This window comes from Equus asinus, chromosome 6, assembly GCF_041296235.1.
Source record: "Equus asinus isolate D_3611 breed Donkey chromosome 6, EquAss-T2T_v2, whole genome shotgun sequence".
NCBI classification, from domain to species: Eukaryota; Metazoa; Chordata; class Mammalia; order Perissodactyla; family Equidae; genus Equus; species Equus asinus.
This window is the reverse complement of record NC_091795.1, coordinates 45,429,529-45,452,199: the sequence shown is the minus strand read 5'-3', so window position 1 is coordinate 45,452,199 and position 22,671 is coordinate 45,429,529. Positions and strand designations below refer to the sequence as shown.

At 43.8% G+C, this 22,671-nt stretch overlaps 1 long non-coding RNA gene across 1 annotated transcript; it reads right to left on the bottom strand.

Annotated features, from left to right (window-relative positions):
- Positions 1–3,955: 3,955 nt before the first annotated feature.
- On the bottom strand, positions 3,956–21,308 carry LOC139045511 (uncharacterized). The gene is made up of 3 exons (XR_011503967.1): positions 21,086–21,308; positions 19,137–19,204; positions 3,956–8,966 (listed from the first exon to the last, which is right to left on the bottom strand). It is a non-coding gene; the product is annotated as an uncharacterized lncRNA (long non-coding RNA).
- Between the last annotated feature and the right edge of the window lie 1,363 nt (positions 21,309–22,671).

The window sequence follows — 22,671 nt, the reverse complement described above, 5'->3', positions numbered from 1 at the left end:
AAATAGATAATGGATGGATAGATAGATAGATAGATATAGATAGATATAGATAGATAGATGATAGATTTAAATATTTTTTACATAAATGAGGGCAGGCTGTGCATACTGGTCTGCCTTAGCTTTTAAATCCTTAATTATGATCTTGGAGATTATTCCATAAGAACACATGTAAATCTACCTAACATTCTTTTTTCCCCTAGTTTACTTTGTGACTTGTGCCCCACCTTCATGGAAATTCACTTACTTCTTTCTATAATACCCTTCCACAGCATCCTATGATTTTCCCTTTCAAACCTCATCACATTCAATAATAATCGGCAGTTATGCATTTCTGACACTTACTACATGCCAAGCATCATTCTAATACTTTGTAAAAATTAACTCATGGAATCCCTGCAAGGCCCTATGAGGTAGGTACTAGTGGGGTATGAGACTTTCCAAGAGCCATACAGCTAGAAGTAACAGAGCTGGACTAAAACCCAGGCACTCTAGCACCAGAGTCCATGCTCTTTGTCACTTTGCTGCACTTCCCCTCAAGCCCTGCCTTGACGTAATAAGGGCTCAATGTCTGTCTCTCTCACTAGACCTGAGGGTAAGGATCGTGTTGACATTGCTTCCCATCACTTTCCTTAGTAGGTGCTCAAGAAATACAGTCATGCGCCATATAACAACATTTGGTCAACGACAGACCACATATATGACAGTGGTCCCATAAAATTAGTACCACATAGCCTAGGTATGTAGTAGGCTATACCATCTAGGTGTGTGTAAGTACACTCTGATGTTCACACAACGACGAAATCGCATAACAGTGTGTTTCTCAGAACGTATTCCCATCATTAAGTGACACATGACTACATTTATGAATTCAATGCCAGTAATGATATCATGTTCTGGAGACTCTCTACTATAGGTCACTGTGGTAAGCATTTCACATATATTATCTCACTTAACACAGCGATTGTAGGAAACTGCCGTCATGACTACCCCAACTTTACAGTGACGGAAATTAGAGACCCAAGTTTGAATGCAAGCTTGTCTGACTCTAAAGCATACACTTCACCTCTACGCCAGACCAGCCACTCTCTCTGACACCCACCAACCTCCTCTCCTCCTGGAAACCCACCTTAAGAGAACCCTGAGCACCCAGAACCAGCTCTTGAACGAAAGGCTCCTGCCCTAAACTTGTTACAGTTCTTACTGTTCCAGAAAAGATTGAGAAGGTGCCTGGGTTACTATCACAATTAAAGAAGTGTCTCTCCACACGCAGAGCTGCGTTAGCACCCAGTGCAGTTCAATCTCAGTGCATCGTAAGGCACTAAATATCATCCCAATTGTCATCACAGGGATTTACGCGACACATTCACACCCCCGAAGAGAAGAGAGTACAAGTTTGCCACTCAGCCAGTCTCAAAATTTGATGTCTTGAAATTGGGGAAGAGGGAAAAAATCTTACAAGGACTTTCTTTGGGGTGTAGCTAACTAGTACAATTTACTGTAAATTTAATAGACTAGTTTCCCCATCTAACATAATTTATTTTGAAACATCACAGGTGGCCTATATTAGGAACAGCGCTGGCCAGGCCACACAGCTCGGTCTCATACTGCCCTCTGCAGTCTGACTGCAGTCTTCACAACCTACCCCGAGTGTCACAACGTGGGACATCCTGCACACACGTCCAGTCCCTCGGGTAGAATCACTGCCCACCTTTGGCCTGGAGACAAAAAGTAAAATAAAATATTTAACTTGCTGCCTGAACAGATGCATTTACAGCCATGATTCGTCTTCCTGGAGCTGGTGGGCTTGGAAAGCACCCCTTTGGGCCTTCCATTCATTGCTTTCTTTTCTGCCAACAGGACCAAATTAGGAAGACAATAGTTTACCCAGATTGGTATGATTTGCTCACCCAACGTCTCCCACCCCCTCTCCATTCTACAATACAGCATGCAACCCCTGAAGAGGAGAAGGCAGATGCTATCTAGGTCAAAAACATATTGCATGAAGAGAGAAATAATCCAAGGGAAAGATAGATGGAGTTCTGCAGACTCAATCTATTATTCAAGAAGAAAAATCCTTAACAGATATATATGCTGAAAGGAGACGGAGAACCTGTCCTAAAACGCAAAATAAATACATTCATGAAGATTAGAAAAAAAATTATATCTTTTTTTTCCTGGATATATATATTGTGTGTGTGTATTTACATGTGTATATGTGTCTGTTCTCCTAGAAAACTCTTCCTAAGTTGGAAAAGAGCTATCATTGTGTTTCAACATCCTGGGCTCCAAGAAAGACAGCATAAATCCTCTTGGCGACCTCACCATTAGCCTGCCAGATATTCTCAGAAATCTGCTTCCGCCACACACACACAAACACCCTGCGCACACACACGCGTTCCACAAGGCCCTCTCTGTGAGAGAGCTTTTCTGGGAAAGCAGCTTGAGACCATAAACAAACAACCAATTCCACACCACTCCATGCCAATCTCCAGGGCCCTTCCTTCACTGGGCTTTTAACCCAAAGCTCCAGCTCATTGTTTTCAGACTACAAAGTTGGGAGTCTGCTGTGGATTGAGGGAGATCTTCCTCTGAAGAAAGACAAGAGAGAAGATAATGCCCCAGTTTGAAACCTCTAGCGATGGGGTCAAAAAGGGCCTAAGGAAGTCTGTGAACTAGTCAAAAGTTGGCATCCCATTGCCTTTAGCATCAAGGCCAGGCTCCTCCGTGTATTCAAAGCTCTTCAGTCTCTGTCTTCAACCTCCCACTGTCCAGCCCAGGCCTCCCTAGTAGAGTTACACTGCTTCTCCCCATTGCGCTCCCCTCTCTAGCGCCCACTTGCCCACTCCTCCAACCCCTCCTGTCCTTCAAGACATAGTCAAACCCCTTTTTAACGATGACTTGGGTCATCCCTCCAACCAGACATGTTCTGCCTGCGGGCAGTCCATGTTCACCTTCTGCCACTTCCATAGGGGTCACACTGCTTAGGGAACAAAGGCACTTTCCTTATCTCACTGAGCAGACTGCACATTGCTTGAGGCTGGGCGTTGTGTACTTCATTTGCCAACCAACGGGTTCTCTGGCTCCCACTGGCTGGGTGAGCTCTCTTGTGATCACATAGAGCAGAGGGTCCATGGAGCAGCAGCAGATCTGCTCTAAGCAGCGATCATCACGTCCAGCACAGTTCCAAGCGTTTTCTGGGCAGTCGGCACACTTTAATTAAATGAATGAACAAAACCCTGGCAGGAAAAAAATGGAGAGTGACTGCCCGAGGTCACATATGCTAGGAAATATGTCAATCCACTGATAAACTCCATCTAGTCAGCAAACAGGAAAATACTGAGAGGCCAATTTAAAGTGATTTGATAGCTTTGCCCATTGCTCCTTATTGTACAATCACAGTCATAAAAGGCTTGTCAATTGTTTGTAATTTAAACACACACACACACAATCACTTCATTGTCAGGGACAGATCTGTCTGGAGTTTCTGAAATGTCACTGCCTCACCAGGTTACCGGAATCTCCAAAGATCTAAAGGGAGAGGCATTTCAGACCAGGAGAAAGGATGTTTTTTCAGGGTCATTTAGATCCCTTAGTACAACACCACCACCCAATGGGTGGAGCGAGGACATGATTTACAATTTATCCCAATGAGTGAGGCTTGTGTCCTTTGTTTCTCAGTATGAAAAGCTCCCTCTGATTGTAAGGAGGATATCTCATTCTTATCAGCCAATGTTCCCCCTTCGCTCCAGAACTTATTGATAGACAGATGATGGATAAATAGATAATAGATAGATAGATAATAGAGAGATAGACAGATAGATAGACAGACAGACAGATGAAAGAAAAAAAGGAAAAACATAAGATCAGTAATAGCCCAAGGTGTCCAGCCGGGTTTTCCAAAGATCCTTTGGAGAACGTCAATGTCAGGCAGAAGAGTCGAATTTGTATCACCTCTTCAGCATTCACCCTCTGTCTTTGGAAGAAAAAGCACAAGACATAGGTAAGATGGTATGAAACCTTTAAGGTTTTCTTGAGTTTTTGTTTTAATTATATCAAAGAAGATGAAATACCACCCCCCGACACTCACCCACTGGCCACTGAAAGTTTTACTCTCTGCCCCCAGAATTAACCACATTTATTCAGCTAGGGTTGCAGGAGAAACCGTTCTGTTCATTCTGCCCTTTGGATCAATCTGTGTATATGGCCACCCAAAGCCCTGAATCAGTCATTGTGTAAGATCATCCAAACTGTCCAGCACTTCGAGCAGCTGTGATAAGCTAGTTTTTACAGTGTCAATAATTTAAAGAGGAAAAAAATGTTTTTCTCAACGATTCCATTGCTTCAGAGTCATGAATGGAATTATGCCACATTTCAGCCTGACAGCCCCACATGTCAGCAGGAGAGAATAACCAAAACTTTTGTCAATGTCCAAATTCATTATTTCAATACTAAGCCACACGGATTTGCACATCACCAAGGGATTTCTATTTCTAGTCCTATTTGTTATAGAGTATATTAGTAACCAAGTTAGCAGACACAAAAAATAAAAATAAAAAAAGAGGAGGAGGGACAGGAGGAAGGAGAAAAGGAAACAAGGGAGGGAGATTTATTACAGGAATGCTCATTTGGGGTGTCTCTCCAAATTCAAAGCCAAGACTATGTAGCCAGACCTGCATTCTCTCCCTTTCTCCCTACTCTCTCTCTCTCTCATCCACCTCCCACCCCCACTAGCTTTTCGGTCCTATGGTAGCACATGGCTCAGTATGTTTCAAGCATCCATACATGGTCCCATCAGACTTGGGGTTGGGGGTAATGGGGGAGGCAGTCACATGGTCCAGGTTGGTGATAACTCATAGATTAAGGAGATCTGGCTATCAGACTTGGCAAACTTCTCAAAAGATATCTACCTTGTAGGGGAGGAAGACATTTCCTTTACCCACTGTGGGTTGTTCTGGCCAGAGAACAAATTAAATTCACGTGAGACAGAATAACAGGAGAAAATTAAACAAAGCTTTATAACATGTATACATGGGAGAGGCTCAGGCAAGCTGAGCAACTCACCAAAATGGCTGAAGCCACCACCTGAAATATCCTCTTCAGCTAAAGACAAAGGAAGATGTTGGGGGTGGGGGGAGTCAGTTACAGGAGGTTACCAGATTATGCAGATTTAAGTCCTTGCCTTTGGCATTGATTAAGAGTTTCTAGAGATAAGGTCATCCCCCCTTCTTCCTGGTACAGAGAGGGAGACACCTTTACAGATGGAGATTTCCTTTACAATGTAAATGTCTGTTAACAAAGGGTAAGTAAATTCTACTTTTCAGAGTTGCTTTCCTGTCTGCAGTTTATTAAAGGTAACTAGCCCCAAATAATCCTCATGCCAAAGAGACATATCTCGGAGTGGCCAATTCCAGTCCCCCACACCTGGAAAGTGTCTTTTGCTCAGAAATGTAATTTCCAGGAACAGGCTGAAATTCCTGCTTCTCAGGAAAACCCACTGACACCCAGAACCCCAGTCAGCACGTCTCCTCTACTATAACTGCCTGCCTCTGTGTCCGTTGTGCCTGAAGATGACTTGGACCAGTCAGAAACCAAAGTGGATTCCTGGAAGCTCCCAACCAACCCAGGAAAAAGCCAGACACCCCTAACAGCAGATGGTTTAGTCTTACGGCTTTTATTTATTTTCTCTGCACACCAGGAAAGGTTAGCTGATCTGCTAGGGGGGTGACCAATACTCCTCTGCTTTAGAAAATGTCTGTTGGCAGTGTGGCATTCACACGGGGCAAAATGTCACATCTTTTGTCCCAGTGTTCCAGGGGAAGCTCTGTCAGGAGAGTTTTATCAGTGCAATTAACACAAAGGCCCCCTTCTGTCTTAAAAACACAGGCCACGGATACACGGTAAGATGAACTAGCCATTGTTTCTGCACAGCACAAAAACTCCTTTCCCCCACCCCTGGCCCCTCACCCATTTATGGGGTTTCATTAAGGCCCACGGGTGCCTCTGACTTATTTATTTAGGAAACACTGTCATTGTCTTAATGTAAACAGAACTCAAGATCAGTTGACAGTTGGAATGGTCCAGCAGAAAGGTTTTCAAAGGCGCCTCCTTGGAAAGGGGTCCCTCCATTCAGCCCCTGGTTCCTGTGTCATACTGCCAGCACTGTTCACAAAATAAACAAATGTTTGTTTTACAACATGGCAAAGGGGGCTCCCATTCAATGCCAGCCAGATATGAAAACAAACTTTCACATATAAGGGCTTTTGATACACATGACTTACTTGGATGACAAGGGGCTCGGCTGGGGAGTGCTTAAAGCTTATTAATATTGCACAAAAGACTTTTGTTTATCATTTCGCCGGACTGCCTGGGAATCACAAGACTCAAGCCGCCACCCGGCTGGTGTCCTAGCATTTCAGCAGCCGTAACGTGTGGAGATTGCGAAAGCACTGCTGGTTTGGAGCCAAAAACAAACTCTCCACAGACCCAGGTGAAAGAACTCCAAGCTGCCCGCCTCTGAGAACCAGATTTGGAATTTGTACAGAGTGAAGTGACAAGAGCTCCCCCTACAGGTAAAAAAAAAAAAATAGATGCCTTGAACCTTCCTGTTTGTAAGGGGGTAAACTTCCATAAAACATGGAACCCATGGTCTGCCTAATCTAGGGACATTTTCCCTTCTATTCAAAAAGTCTGGTTCTCCTGCAGTTTTGGGGGACTTCCTCTTGTAAGTTGACCAGCTCTACTCCCAGGAGGTCTTGTGAGACATTAGCACTCAAAGCAGAACTATGAACGTCTGAGGATGAAAAGCTCATTATCAAAAATCAGTTCTTTTAGCACTGGTTTGTTAGCTGGGAAGGGAATTCTGTAAATCGGATACAACCCTTATCCTCTAGACTTGTTTCGACCAATACTTTGACCACCAGCCACTTGCACTACTGATGACTTAAAATATGGCTAGCCCAAACTGAGATACGCTAGGAAAGAATGTAAAATATCTTGTTAATTTTTCACACTGATCACATGCTGAAATGATAATACTTGGGACATATGGGGTTAAATAAGATATATTTAAAGTTACTTTCACCTATTTCTTTTAACATTTTTAATGTGGCTACTAGGAAATTTAAAATTACATACACATGGCATCATATTTCTATTGGACAGTGTTATATTATAGAATAACATAAGGCTTGTAAAAAATAATAGTAATAAATTTTTGACTCTATAGTATTAGCGATTTGTACCAGGTGAGTTGAATTTTTTCTTAAGTGTATTTATTCAATTTTTAGACCTAAATCTCCTGAAAAGAAGATTAAGTTGAAAAAATACTATTAGAGACTGCTATGATTTTTGGTTTGTTATAGTTAAAGTCACAGCAAAACAGAAGTAAAGTCTTTAGTTTGGGTTAAGTTCATATATGTTGAGAAAAAGTTTCAAAAGTAAGGACATATTTTCGCCACAAACTTCCTCCTCCCCCTGGCCGTACCCTGTGTGTCTTTAACTACAAGTTATTCCAAGGGAAAGAAATTCCTTCCACCATAACAGTCTTGCAAAATTGTTTTCAAATCATTAGCAGATATTTGCTTAATCCCCCCCATAACTGGCAACCTCACCCATCTAATCAATCCTTGTAAGCAATATTGGGGGTATGTGAGGTATATGGGATTATGTGAGAAATATGTGACCCCGAATATGGTTGGACCAGCAAACTTACCATAATGTTTATACAAACTCCTCAAAAGTCACGTACAGTGGGCAATCTTGTCACCTTAATTTATGAATTAGATTTAAATGATGCCAGCAGCTGCCTTTGATAAACACACTCAGATCTGGCCCATGATCACCAAACCCGTCAGTAAGAGGAAGACCAGCAGAGAACATTCAGCTTTCCCGGGTCTGCTGCCTTAGATTTGCCCTGGTGTTGTTGTTTTTGTTTTCTTTTTCAGTCCCAGGAATGTGCCAAGATATCACTGAAAGATTGACTATCTCTGTGATGAGAAAGAAACTGAAGGGTTATGGAAATCTTTCTGAACTCTTTCCCTGAAATTTAGCCTTAAAATCATGTCAAAGATGGATGCAGCACTACAGGGCCCACAGTGAATGGTCAAGAGGATGCTCCCAAAAAACAGAGACAGAATGAGCTGAGGAAGCATCCGCATGTCCTCTAAGCCTCTTCCAGTGCAGCACATGTCATGCCAAAGGTGGATGAGATTAGCAATGCAAATTGCAGCTACCATCTTTGAGATTACAGATGAAATTGCTGGGGAAAAGAAACTCAAACAAACAAGGATTTCAGTTACAAGTCAGAAGAAATATGGGCTCCTGCTGAATGGCTATACAGAGAAAAATTTGGAGTGGTACCCAAGACCCTCATCATTTTCCCCACAGACAGACATGATGGCTCTGAGGAAGAGAGGCTACAATCCTACCACACGAGCTGTGGATCTGGGCTATGGTATTTGGAGGGCACTGGACTGGGACAGGATATTCACTGAAGATATTTGCTGGTATGATTTTCCATCTGACCTTATTATTCTGGCATGGCTGCCAAAACCTTATAATCCCAGCATTGTATTCACAAGCAAATCCTCCGCTCATTAGCAGAAGCTGAATCCAACTTTGCTCTTGTAGGGGCTTGTGAATCAGCATGGACCAACAGACAGTGTTTCCAGGAGGTAGCTGCAAAGAAACAAGGGCACTACTCATTGGGGAGAAGCCATCTGTATCAGCCAGGAACTACATTTGATTGCTAGTAGCAGGGTCTGGAAATAAGAGTGATTAAACAAGTTTGTTTCCTCCTCACGTGAAAGCAGTCTGGAGCAAGGCAGTCCAGGATTTCATGGCAGGGCCATGGTGTCAGGCTCCTGCAAACATTATGTTCCATCACCTTCAGCACGTGGTTTCCATCCTCTAGGTTGCCTCGTGGTCTGAGATAGCAGTTAGAGAGTTTCCAGTAGTCACATCCATATCTAGGCATGGACAAAAGGAGGTACACGTCAGCTATTGTTCCATTCTCAAGCAGCTTTCCTGGAAATCCCACCTAACAACCTCTTAATCTAATTGCTAACTTCTAGCTACAAGGGAGGCTGAGCACATGGTCACTCAAATAAAATCCAATTTCTGTTATAAAAGAACAAGGGAGAATAAAATGAATATCAAGTAGGAAACTACCTGATCCTCAGGTTGCTTCAGAAGCAAGCAAAAACATCTCTAAAGAAGAGGTAGGTCCAGCCTGGAATGTTTATTTCAGCCTTGGTAACAATAAGCATCATAATCACCGGGCCATAGTATATTCTAATGACATCTGCCTTCTGTTGGACCCAGGAATTGTTTCTTAAGATTATCTGCAACTTGTGCCAGCTCTCCATAAAATTCCTTAATGTGAAGGACGTTGTTCCTAGACCACATCACTGTCTACATCACAACAGTTAACACTACATCTGTGGATTTGATAGAGAAAAAAAATTAAGCCCTATCATTAGTTATAATTCAACTGTCTCACTATGTTGAACATAGTGTGGATAAGAGAAAAAGCAAACTACCACACGAGTTGCTGTGTACAAATACAAAAGGTGACATGGACCACTGCAACATCCAACCAGATGATGCAAACCCTGATTTGTCACAATTACCTGGACATGTTGAGTGAAAGTGGCTCTTTGGTTTGCAGGTGCTGGAGAGCAAGAAAATGCTAAATACCAAGAGGTATCTAATGAAAACTCCTTGATGATAATAACGAAGATTATGATGATGGTGATGACAATAAGTAGAATGATAAATTCCTTTAACTCTTCACTCTGTGGGTGCAGTCCCACTGAGGGGGATCCTTTCCATTTCTACTATACTTCACAGTTTATAGGCAAACCTGTGATCTCATTTGTGTCTCAAAATTCAGAAGCAGGAGGGCCAGATATTATCAGTGTTTGAAATTTGATGGGAGAGAGCCTCAAAAATACCAAGTGACTTACTCAAGTTGTCACAGTTGGTGAAGAGGCAGAAAGCCGGCACTAAAACCCCACCCTGGCCCCCGGGCTGGGACTCTCAATTAAACTTCTCTGGCAGAACGTTTATAAACTTGAGACGGCTTTACTTCATTGAATGCTGATGCTATTTCTTGAAGATCTTAAGGCTTGTAAAGGGAAAGGCTATGTCTTATTCATCATGAACTTTGTACACACTAGGCTAGACATTCAATTAAAGTTTATTAAAGATAACGATGTACTAACCAGCATGCAATGAGTTCAGAAACATCTACTGTTAGCATAAGAGAGGGCTGAAAAAATGGGATGATCCTGATGTTTTTATACCAAGAATACAAGGACACTCTCTACCTTTGGTCTCTGGATCTTGAGGGTGGTAGGGTGGTAATCAAAATTTAACCTCCTTTTGTTGGAGTTGCCTTATCTGCAACATAAGGAGATGGGAACCTTTTCTCACTACAACTCCGTGATTCCAACTGCCACTTGGAAGTTTCTGAGAAAAGAACCAGGTAAATGCTAGAAAGGGAAGATATTATGGGTTAAATCTCCCTTGGTCCTTTGTTTTTTGCCTGAGGAATATTGTCCCTGAGCTAACATCTGTGCCAGTCTTCCTCCATTTTGTATGTGGGACACCACCACAGCATGGCTTGATGAGCAGTGTGTAGGTCCATGCCTGGGATCCAGGCCTGCAAATCCCAGGCCGCTGAAGCCAAGTGTGTGAACTTAACCCCTACGCCACCAGGCCAGCCCCACACTTGGTCCCTTTTGAAGAGCTGTTAAGTCTCACTTAGAACATCTTCCTCTTCTCAATAAGCTGCACCCCAGCAAACCCCCATTCTCTCAGTGTAAGCACAGTCACTAAAAACAGAAAAAACTACACCCCAGTGAGACGCTCTACAAAGATACGCTCCAGAGGCTTCCCTCTTGGGTTCTTACTTCCACCTAAGCCCTTTCTTCCTGAGTCTCTGCCATCCCTGAAACTGCAACAAAAATTTAAAAAGTTAGGGTCTTCTAAATCCAGCCCCCATCAATTCTTACCCTAGATCTGAGCAAACTAATTTTATAAGTTAAACCCAATCTTTCCATTCTCCCACAAATGAGGGAGAATCAAACATCTAGAATTCCCACAGCCCAAGTGTTAAAAATAGAGTCCTATCTTTAAAAAATTCTGACCTTAGATTCCTAATGCCAATTCTCAGTCCATCCCATTGACTCATCCACCATTTACAATGTGAGAAAATCTTGACTTAAATCTTCCCTGCCTCAATAGGCAACACAACCCACCAAAAGCCTCACAGAGCATTCCATCCCATGTTCTGGCTGGTGGCCTATGGAAATCTCCTTCTGGGGGAAAAAAAAAGTGGGAGCAGTTAGCCTGATGAGTTCTACCACCCTTCATCCCCCCGCCAAAGTAAATCACCAATATCCAGAACTCTCTTTTACCACCCAGTTAAATAGCTGTGTATCGTAGTTGGAGGTGATGGTGATGGTGATAATGATGATGGCGATATTGATGACAACGATGATGATATAAATGATAACAATGAACACTTTCTGAGCATTGCCTACACAGTCCTGAGTGCTTCAGGTGGCTTTTCTCATTTAATCTTAACAACCTCCTCCAGGACTTTCATTAACCCCATTTGTTTTCTCATTTTACAGATGAGAAAACTGAGATTTAGGCTAACTGTCCATTGCTCCACGGCTGGACAAAAGTTCAAACCCAGATACGTACGATTCCAGATCCTATACACATTCGATTATCATGTTTTCTGGAGATTGGAAGCCACAGTGCCCAGAGCCAGGGTAGAAAGCAGAAGACCCTCCGCCGTGAGAGCTGCAGAAAGAACCACATCAGAAGCCACCCCCCAAAAAAGAAGACGAGCAGGGCAATGCCGTCTAGACGATTATTCTTAAACCAGATTAAACCCTGAAAAATCTGTTAAATTGGAGGCATCACTCTCTCAATTTTTTATAACGAAATTTAAGAATGCCATAACTTAGGGAATTTCCATAATTTGAGGATACTAAAATAGTAACAACAACAACTAAAAGCATCAATTTCCTTTCTTTTACCACCTGTGGACCTCATGGGGTAAGGGGCAGATGGTAAATTTGGGGGAAAGCTGGTCTATTTTGAATGCTTATTTACAAGGCTACATTCATGCCATCCACCAAACACCATCTGCTGGGCTATTTCTTCCATGAAACTAGAGCATTTTGTTCCATAGCAAATAAAAGTGCGACCAGAATTCTATCAGCATGCTGTGTTTGGGAGAGCACCAACACTTTTCAAAACCAGCTTTAATCCTTCTCCAAGTCCGATGCAAAGAAGGCTCCCCTAAGAACAGTAACCCAGTCAACACATTCATTCATTCATTCGCAAACTCGCTTTGAAAGAAAGCTGGCCCGCATGGGCCAGCCAAATGTGGAAAGTTAATTTTACAACGTGAACTGTTTTCACCCTGGGCCAAGAGACAAGTATAGGCACCATATGACCTGGGCGTGATTTAGGAGTATCTCGGGACTGCGAAACATGAGGGTATTTCAGCAAGGAGCCCCCACCTCTTCTCCCTCCCCCACCTCCCCAGCCACTAAAGCTCCCAAAGAATGTCTTTCATGTCTGCTGCATTCGCTTCACAACGTGTGCCTGGTGCCTGTCCTTGAATTCTCGGCTCATTGCCCCTGAATCAAGGGAAGTCAAGTTGAATCTTTCAAAATGGGAGCCAGCAGTGAGTAAGATCATCAGCAACGGGGCAGGAAAATCCACCCCCATCTACTTTTTTTAAACTCCAAGTCCCGTTTATTATTCTTAAGAGATGGAAGGCCCTGTCATTTCAAGGGAAGTGCCTTGGATGAGAAATCAGATCTCGATTTTATTTCCAGCACTGTCACTGACAGGCTGTGTAGATTTGAGTAAATTATTGAATCTCTCCGGCCCCCAATTTGCTTGTCTATTAAATGAGGAGGTGTACCACAATAAATACCTCACAATAGGACCGGAGCCTGTATTGCTGTAAGTTAAGAAGCAAAACCTCCGTGGAGTAAGTGAGGTGATTGCAGGGTAAGTGAGGAGGGGTGGCAGGAAGCAGGACACCTCCAAAGAAGTTCTACAGCGAATAGCATACAGACCTACAGGAGCAGCCCCAGGAAACCAGAGTGAGTGGGAGATGAGCTGGGACCTCATTGCCGGCTTCCTAGTTTTGCGCTACTCCGAGAGTGTGGGAGGCAAGTTTCAGAAAGTAGTGTGGTGCAGTGGCCAAGCACATAGTCTTTGGAGACATTCTGGGCCTGGATTCTGCCCCTGACTTCCTCCACGACCTTGGCCTGTTATTTCCTTCTTTAGCCTCATCCTCTGCATCTGTGAAATGGGAGGATACCTACCTCTGGTGGTGTGCTCACACCAGCTCACAAGAGCCAATTGCTACACTTTCTGGAATTTTACCAGCAGCCTGACATCACACTGGTAGTTTGAAACAGGCTGTAGTGGGAGTATTTAGCACAGAAATAAGTAAATGCTGCAAACCTGGGCATCTTCCCCTCAAAGCTGGCTGTGAAACACTGCCTACCACTCAGCATTGCTGGAAGGACCAACAGGAAGTGATATATATGAAGCGTTTGGCACAATGATTGGTGCACGACAAGATGTGGGAGTTATAGTTATCAGTGACTCAGGACGCCTCCGTCTTCCTCATTTCTCACTCTTCTCTTGCCTCAGATCTCACGCTTTCTTCCAGAGACCTCAAGAGGGAGTCCCTTCAGTACAAGCTCTTCTCCATCACTCTTCCTAACTGCTTGTGGCCTCTCATTCAACAGACGTGAACTGAATACCTACTGTGGGCCCGATCTGGCAGCAGGCGCTGTGGATACAGACATGATTGAATAAAACCTAGCCCTGGTCTTGATATGTTCTCAGGCCCTTTGGTGGACAGGATGCAACCGAGTCTCTGATGGGCACCTTGTACCAACACTACAGAACTCAGAGGAAGGCAAAGCCACTCCCAGCATTGCAGACTCTCCTGCCACCTGGAATCCCATGACCTTTGAAGCCTTCAGCGTAGCTTCAGCGACAAAGTGCAACTACCTTCTCTAAGATGACATAATTATTAGGACTACAGGGCACCCAATTAGCTTTCCTGCTCTCCATGCCCTAATGGCATTACCCCACGATGGGCAACATACTTCCCCACTGGCTACGATGGTTGCTTGTATGCCGCCTGGAAACCAGAAACGTGTAACATCAAGTCTGGCCCCTCGCCAGATTTCTACAGGGCATTAGTAACAAACTGGTGAAGCTCATTAAAAAAAGAGAGAGAAACCTATAACCATTAAAAGTCCATTAAGCAGCCTGTCATTTTGTAGAGCTAAATAGCCCACAGTAATCAAAAGCATATGAACCCCAGCTGGGATACCCAGTGAATTGTTTCGATTTAGGGGAGAATTCATCAAGAAAGATTGTTCTTGGGATTGGGTTGATTTTTCTCCTTCAGTTCCTGGCCCCACGTTCCATTATAATTAAAGTGATTGATGCACCTCCCAGACAGAGGTGAGCAGTGACCACCAGAGCCAAAACATCTGCTCCTTCCAAGCAAACAGCTAATATGGAACTTGAGTCGAAAGGCACGTAACCTGAGGTTACCCCTCCACTGTCAATTAAGTATGGTACAGTCAACTCTTTGCTTTCCGGCTGTGTTACCTCTGAGTTATTCTGCGAAATTTTCTTTCCAACTGTAGAAGGACTTTCATCAACACCCAGATTATGGTCAAGAAAGAACTAAGTCTGAGGCCAAGCAGGGACGATCCCTAAAGTGGGAGATTAAAGATCCATCCATCAATTAATGAATGTCTTCCTGTCAATGGATGGACACGTTCATTTTGGAAATGCAAGTTCAAGCCTTCAAATTTACCACGATCCCTCACCTCGCTCCTCCATTTCCCCACCCTGCGTGGTGTACCCCTGCCATTCCATTGCTCATTAGCGCCTCCATAGGTGAGCGACCACATGCTAAGGAAAGAGGTAAAACTCAAAACAACAGTTTATGGTGACACCTTAGCAGTTCTGGCTGTGACATAAAAACAGCGAGACAGGAGAGAAAATTAATGCTTCAACACGGGTTTAGGAGGTAATTGTAGGAGTTACTTCTCCATGTTTATCTGCCCCACCATGACACTAGATGAAAGCAAAATGTTGATATAAAATGAAAGAACAAAGGTGTTCAGATTCAGTATCAAATCTCCTGAGAGCAATCATGTGTTCCCTTCATATATCTTTATTATCATTGCTTCTTTTAACATTTCTCCCAAAATGCCAAGGGTTTGAGTTCTTTTAAAAAGTCATGCTAAGTATAATCAACACTTCTCCCCTCTCACCCCACTACTATCTACTCAAATTCTTCTAGTAATTTTGGAGAACCTCTTATTTATGTTGATCATTTAAAAGCCTTAAACTGTTAAATTTCTGCTCGTGTGCTTGTGTCCATCTCCCGTCACTGACTGCATGGTTCTCAAGAGCACCGACAGCATCTTCTTTTACCCTGTGTCTCCCATAACATCTCCTTAGTAGAATCTTTGCAACTCAGAGTCCCTCACTCAATATTGACCGCGTGATCTTTCAGGGCTGCCATGCTCAGCATTCCAATCTCTCAGAAACTGCCTTCCAATTCACCAAGCAGTTAATGAGCCCCTGTGCTGTCCACACAAGTTCATTTGCCTTAGGAATAAAAACAGATCGATGTCCCCTTTATGCACTGCATCTGCTTAAACATACATCACAGATTTACATACATAAGTGTGCATGAAGGCAAATGCCCCCCTAGACTCTTCTCGCTCTCGGCATCCAAATTCTACCCAACCTTGAAGGCTTGTCAGTCCTCCCGCTTCCAATAAGAAACCATCACAGAACAGCCAGACCAGTTCAGGGATCTCTCCCTCTGAATCCTTAAACTTGTAGTTTAAGTGACTAACAATCCACTGATCACTCTTAAAACTGCCTTGAATTGATTTAGTTAAAGCAATTTTTTTTAACTCCTTAGGGATATAAAAAGGCTCCCCAGGTAAACTCTTTGAGGGCGACTACTGTACTTGATTCTACTTTATATTTCTCATAAACCAAGCAGAGGGTCTGGCACACAGTGAATGACATGAAAATGTGAGCAAAAGAGTCAGTGAATGACAATGAACCTGAGTGGACGGGGTGGGGCCAACTTGAATGGGGTGAGAATGAGGGTAGGAGGGCTGACTCTTAGATGAGATGGGAGGCCAACTGTTGGTCCAGGTCAGTGAAAGTATGCCCTTCTCCCATCACTATATTCTAGCGAACACCTTGAGCTTGGGAACCTGGGGAGATGTGGCCTATTGCTGGACAGAGGGAGTCTCTGACCCTTGTGTTCTTTCTTCCTTGGATGTCTAATAGTGAAGGAAAAATAAACATATAAAAGGCCATAAATCCTGTTGCAAAAATAAAGCCCCTTTTTAATGCCCAATAGCTAATGACTTAAGTTAAATTCCAGACCCTTACAAAAAACTCCTAAGACCCCTTCCACCTCTTTGCTGTCTTGACCTCCACCCCTTCCAGAGCCAGGAAACTTGCTAGGCTTCTCTTTGCTGATGAACTTCTTTACATGGTGCTTACGCCCCTATTAAGGGCATTAAAACCATCACACCCTTTCAAAGCAACTTGAAAACTGTCCTGGGAACCAGGACCCAGTTCTTTCTCCTCAGAGTATTTCCTCCCAAATCCATGGTTTTTCTGGGCTGAAAGATGCTTTTCCACGCAACAACTCATTTTGTTGAGGCTGTCACATTGAGCGTGTTCTGTGGCACTCAGGAGGACCTGTTCCAGGAGAGACTAAGACTCTGCCTTGTTCTGTTGCTGACCCAGGAGTCGTTGGGAAGGAGGGTATTCATCAGCATCCCCTCCACTGTCCAAAGTCCTCCATCTTAGGTGGCTTTCTCTCTGCAGGTAATCTGGCCACTAAGGATAGCAACGACAGTATAGGAGTCATGAGGGGACCTGCTTCTGGTCTCAGCTCTGCTCCTTGCATGCTGAGTGACTTCAGCTCTCTGAACCTTTTTATAATCTGCAAAATGAAGGCGTTACACTCCAGCATCTCTAAGTCCTTCCCAGCCTCGCTCCTACCATCCTCATGGCTCATGTTGTTACTCTCTACCTCATGTTGTCTTGTTTCTGCTCCCATGTCTATGTCAAAGGACACACCACGCCGCCTCCTTTGTAATGCCCATCCCCTACCTACGCTCTGGAGATGTACTTTACCACCTCCTCCATGGTTATTTCTACCTCAACCTCCCATCTCATTTGCTCTAGTATTTTCCGTCTCTGCCTCTCATTTATTTCATCCCCTCTGACTATCCATATGCTCAGATTTCTTCTAGTCTAAAAACCAAACAAGCAGCCTTATTTGACTATAGTACTCTGTCACTCTCTTGAACTTTTCACCATCAAACTCCTCCATCAAATATTCTCTTCTGATGTCTCCAGCCAGCTCCTTATCCAGTCACTCCTCAACACTTTACAACCTGGGATCAGCACTCTAACCTCTCAAGATTTATTAGTGTTGCTTCATCATCAGGACTGTTCTCCCAAGACCACACTATCACAGATCCAGTTCCCTAGAAGAGGACCCTGTGAAGAGGATTCATAGACAAGTGGTCTAGTAAGGCAGTGCTCCTGGAGAAACAGGTAAGGGAGTGGGGGAGGCAGGGGAAGAAACCAAGCAAAGTCCCACATGGAAGCTCTGGAGTATAAATTACACCTCAGAGTTGTCCCGACCTAAGACATGGGAGCTGGGCTTTCATACTCCTCAACTGGCAGCCATGGGCTAAGAACTCAGGATGGGAGGTAGGGGAAGGGAAATCCCAGGCACTTCCTCTCTCTGAGTGTGCCAGCAAAGTCACCCCAGTAGCCCAAAGGCAGTCTTCGCAAAAAGAGTCAGAGCTGGGGGCCGGCCCCATGGCACCATGGTTGAGTTCAGTGCATTTCATTTCGGCAGACTGGGTTCACAGGTTCAGATCCTGGGCACAGACCTACACCACTCATCAGCCACACTATGGTGGCAACCCGCATACAAAGTAGAGAAAGATTGGCACAGATGTTAGCCCAAGGCTAATCTTCCTCAAGCAAAAAACAAAAAAAAAGGAGAGTCACAGCTGTAGGCAGTTGGAGCCAAAAGTACATCAACGCTGGACAAGGAACACCCAGAAACGCTAAAGGAGACCCAAGGGAAACTAGCAGTACATCAGCAGTGTCTGTTACAACATGCCTTTTCATCCTTCTGCAGCTTTTGACAGTGTTGAACATGCTCCCTTCTGAAACTTTCTTGCCTTGGTTTTGTGAAAGGAGAGCATCCCTGTCTTGCCATTCTTCTCTTAGCCCCTTTTCTCCCTGCCTCGTCCTCATTCCCCCCCAGCTGCCCCCATCTCCCTCTTTTTTTTGGTGAGGAAGACTGTCCCTGAGCTAACATCTGTGCCAATCTTCCTCTATTTTGTATGGGGGACACCTCCACAGCATGGCTGATGAGTGGAGTGGGTCCACGCCTGGGATCCGAACCCGTGAACCCAGGCCACCAAAGCAGAACGCACAGAACTTTAACCACTCAGCCACAGGGCTGGCACCCCCATCTCTTCTTTATTTTTGTCACTTAATGATCTCGTCTACCCTTACAGCATCAATTATCACATCTAGAGTCTCTCAATCCCAATTTCCAACTCTGTCAGAAGGTTCTACTGCAATGTCCACCCAGCACTCCAAAATCAATATGCCCCCAAAACTGAATTGCTTGTCTTCTTCTAGGACTCAACCCTTCTTTCTGACTTCTCTGAGAATGTTCCTGAGATATAATCCAAGGAAATACCTTTTACACCAGTCTTTTCTTTATCCTCATGCCCAACTAGCCCTGAATTCCCTCGCATTTTTCATTTCCTTCCCATTGCCGTTGCCACCACCTTACCTCAGTCCTTTATTGACTCTTGAGTATAGTAACTCCCTGACTGGCCTCCTGCCTCTCCCGACTCTAGGCCATCCTCTAGATTATTCTTCCAAAGGGAACACTATGATCATGTTACTTCTCTGCCACCCTCCTCCTACACCATAGTGGCTTCATTATGCCTGCAGACAATGTGGTAGTGACTTCTAGTGCTTACCTGTTCTGGTTTGCTTCTCAGGCCTTTTGTTGCTGCATAGAACCATGCAATGAGTTCTGGACATTGCACTATGAATGAAAGAGAAGGTATCACTTCTGGACCAAGGCATTAAGAAGCAAGTGTGCGTTTTCTAAGCTCTATTTCCCCTGTTGTGTGGCTCAGGAAGCCAAGTGTCAAAATGGCAGAGTCACAAGAAGGAAGTGTCTTGGTCACTGAATCACCATATGGAGGATGACCGGCTATCATTGGGGAGAATGGCCTCAACCACATTCAAATTTCATGTGTGCTAGAAGTAAGCCATTATATGAAAAGACTCAGAATAGTTTTTGTTTGTTTTGTACTGTTTTTACTGCCACATAGCCTGGCTTCCCTCACCAATACAGTGATTTTTTTCCATTACCCTCAAGTCAAAGTTCAGACTACTCAGGTCAGCATCCAAATTTCCTTAGAATGGATCCACATTTGTTTCCAGGTTCTTCTTTACTTTATCTCCTTAAAAATACCTTCTGCCCTATCATACCTGGGCCATTCGTCCTTCATTATTACTCTTAACAATGTCTGCCTCCATCACCTATGCACACACACCCCTTACACACACACACACGCACACACACACGCACACACACAAAGAGTTCCAATTCTACATTCAACCTGTTCAATTCCCACCCTCCCTTCAAGGCCTACAACTATAGCCCACAGGCTAAATCTGGCTCACCACTTGTTTAGGTAAATAAAAATGTTATTGGAACACAGCCATGTCACAACCACAGCATTGAATAGTTGCAACCAGGGCCACTAGTGCACGTAGCCTAAAGTCCTTACTCTCTGGCCCTTTGTAGAAAAAGTAGCTGACCTTTGCCTAGAATATCATCCCTCCTCTCCCCAGGTATCCGCCTACACTGTAAGCCACTGCCCAAAAGTGATTATGTTCTCATCCGCATGCCCATGGTGCAAAGCTGTGCCTCTCCTGGATGTCAGACTACCTGTGCGCTCGTCTCATCTTTCTACTCCATGGCAAGCACAGGAAGGAGAGGACACATTTCTCCTTTCCTTTTGGTTTCTCTGTGGCCAGCACCTTGCCTCACAATAGTGAGTGCTCCATAAATGTTAGTTGAAGAGATAAACTCTTGAGGCCTCCAGTATATTAATGAGAAGAAAACAAGCAAGGAGACAAAGGAACTCTAAGAGTTTCCGTGTAGAATTAGGACACAGAGAATTTCAGTTCAAATTCAACAAACCCCTGATATAAATTAAAGTTGATATTCACATGATTATTGCTGGCCATTAAGCAATATCAAGTCTTCATAAAATATACATTCACTTTTTTTTTTTTGAGGAAGATTAAGCCCTGAGCTAACATCTGCTGCCAATCCTCCTCTTTTTGCTGAGGAAGACTGGCCCTGAGCTAACATCTGTGCCCATCTTCCTCTACTTTCTACCCGCAGAAAGCTTGCCAAGCTTGCCAAGCGGTGCCATGTCCGCACCCGGGATCCGAACCAGCAAACCCTGGCCCGCCAAAGAGGAATGTGCACACTTAACCACTGCACCACTGGGCCGGCTCCTACATTCACTTTTAACTTTAATAGTTTTTCTTTTCAATATGACGTAACTAATATGTAAATGACTCTTCAAAGATATAAATTAAAGTGTTGAACCCCACTCCCAATTTTGAACAGTGCATTTTCATTTCAGATCCTGCGGCAGACTTTAAATAACCATAAACAAGGAGGTAAAAAGTACCTTGTAGCTTACTAATGCAATTAAACTTCATAGCATCTGAGAAAAAAACTTCAGTGTGCCTTTAAATGCCATTTTACAGATTGTTCCCATCATCGCTACAAGCTACATTATTTTTTTAAAATTCTAACATTTATAAAGTACACAGAACCTTATAAAGGCCCCATTTTATGAATCACTTCCATGTGCAAGAAGACCCAGTGCATTCTTACCTTTCCTCCCCAGACACAAACTCTACTGCCAAGCAAGATGTCTTCATCTCTGCTCCTGGGCTTTGATTAATTAAGACGATTGCTCTGGCCACGCTGGTCTGAAGAACACCCAAGAGGGAAAACACTTTGATAGCTAAGCTGCTTCCTTCACGTTGGTCAAATATCACAGAAGATTGTGCTAAAAATATAAAGAGCTGAGACAAATGTCCCCTGTTGAGAAACCCATCTAGTCATTCATTGCCTACCCTCCCCCGAACTAAAGGCGTCCCGAGGAAATGAACATTGCAAGGAGTGGCTGAGCCACAGCTTGCTCCAGCAACCATCATAGCTGTAAAAAGGAAATACTGAAGCTCACGAGAGCAGGGCTACCCAAAGTGTGGTCCACGGACCGATACTGGTTGCACACTATCTGTTATGATGAAAGGATAAGCAGATAAAGTAAGAGAAGGCGTTTAGAAAGTTGTACAGAAATTTGACATCGTCAGGATGCCCAAGCACATGATTTTGTATTTTACAAATTGTCGGTCTGCAATGGATTAGAATTTTTTTAATGGCCCTTTGCCACAAATCACTTGAGAAGCACTGCATTAGAGAGAACAGTCTATAATTCAGCGCAGCCTCCATGCACACAAGATGATGAAGACGGTTCCCACTGGACAGAACTTGAACTTCTTGTTTTCTGACTTCCCTTCTGTCTACAGGAAGCTAATGCAGTAAATTGGTGCTAATAGGACCAAAGGCCCAAAGCCTCTCTCCCAACCCCATTCTTCTAAGGGTATGTGGAAAGAGGAAAGCGCATCCTTTTTACTGGCTAACAATCCAGCAAAAGCAAGGAAACCAAAACAACGGAGACTATGAGAAGGAATTTCTCAGGAGGGCCCGGCCCCGTCATAGGCACACGCTGGACTAAGAGCGGGTCCATCACACACTCTTCAAATAAAAACGTCTGCCTCTAGCCCTGTGATATTTTCAACCTATTTGCATTCCTTCTCCAGAGTAGGAGATTGCATGTTTCAAGGGTAGATTTTTCTTCAGGACTTTTCACCTAATTTATTCCTGGACCAACCTACGCCAGGGTATGTTCATCCTTCAGGAGAAAAAATGGATTCAAAAAAATTCATTCATCCATGGACTACAGAAGAAACAATCCTAGGAAAGAGGAGCTATTAGCAGAGAGGTATCTAACTGATTAATAAGAGCCACCTATCTCATGAGATATGAAAAACCAGCCAGGAATTTGCATGAACCCCCAACACAAACAGGAGAGAGATGAGAATGGATTGTTTAAACCCGAAAGCAGAAGTTAGCACCTGTTAATGACCAGTTTGTTGGCTCACAAGCTGTTAACACTCAAACTGGTCGTTAAATGTGGTCATTACTTATTTCAATGCAAAATTTATTAGAGCTCCCATTTGAAGATTTAATGGAAGGGCAACACTCACCCTGCACACCTGGTATACCCCAAGGAGGCTGGGGGCAGGCTCCTAGCCGCTATGTCTGGATTTAAAAAAAAATAATAAGTAATAATAATAGTAATAATGGCCATTCTGTCACATCAATTACCAATTTCCTTTAGCAATCAGGAT